A 1,261-nucleotide genomic window follows, 5' to 3' on the forward strand; every position below is an offset into this window, starting at 1 on the left:
CCAGTGGGAGAAGTAGACATCCACCTCTCAACACTACTAGTCTGTTCCCTATCAGATGACCAGCGGGAGAAGTATACATCCACCTTCCAACACTACTAGTCTGTTCCCTATCAGATGACCAGCGGGAGAAGTATACATCCACCTTCCAACACTACTAGTCTGTTCCCTATCAGATGACCAGTGGGAGAAGAATACATCCACCTTCCAACACTACTAGTCTGTTCCCTATCAGATGACCAGCAGGAGAAGTATACATCCACCTTCCTACTAGTCTGTTCCCTATCAGATGACCAGCAGGAGAAGTATACATCTACCTTCCAACACTACTAGTCTGTTCCCTATCAGATGACCAGCAGGAGAAGTATACATCCCCCTTCCAACACTACTAGTCTGTTCCCTATCAGATGACCAGTGGGAGAAGTAGACATCCACCTCTCAACACTACTAGTCTGTTCCCTATCAGATGACCAGCGGGAGAAGTATACATCCACCTTCCAACACTACTAGTCTGTTCCCTATCAGATGACCAGCGGGAGAAGTATACATCCACCTTCCAACACTACTAGTCTGTTCCCTATCAGATGACCAGTGGGAGAAGAATACATCCACCTTCCAACACTACTAGTCTGTTCCCTATCAGATCACCAGCGGGAGAAGTATACATCGCTGCTGCGTGCTTTGAAAGGTGAGTTTTCTCGTCGTTTTGAGGATTCCAAAGTGTTGGAAATTGACATGCTGTTGGTTTCCTCTCCTTTCACCTTCAATGTGGATAACGCTCCCACTGACCTGCAACTTGAGCTTATCGATCTTCAGTCTGATGCAGTGATTGTAGAACTATTCAAAACAATGTCACTGACGAGGCTCTATGCATCTCTCGATGAACAAAACTTTCCAAAGATTAGGAGTCATGCTCAGAAGATGTTTGTACTGTTTGGGTCAACCTACATATGTGAACAGACATTTTCAGTGATGAAATATAACAAGTCAAGGCACAGATCATCTCTTACTGACTCTCACCTCTCAGCAATCCTGTGCATAGTGATGTCAGAAACTATACCTGACTTCACTGCTCTAGTCAATGCCCATCAGAGACTTCACTCCTCACACTGATTGAGTAGTTTAAATGTAATGTTGAGCTCTCTCCTTGTTTTTGTGCATACCCGTTAACAGGAGTTCTGTCCGTGGTGCTGAATGCACAGTGTACTTTTCCCTCCGTGTAGTTCAATGCATGTTTAATAATGAAAATACCTACCAAAAGGAG

The sequence above is a fragment of the Salvelinus fontinalis genome, chromosome 30 (genome assembly GCF_029448725.1).
Source record: "Salvelinus fontinalis isolate EN_2023a chromosome 30, ASM2944872v1, whole genome shotgun sequence".
NCBI classification, from domain to species: Eukaryota; Metazoa; Chordata; class Actinopteri; order Salmoniformes; family Salmonidae; genus Salvelinus; species Salvelinus fontinalis.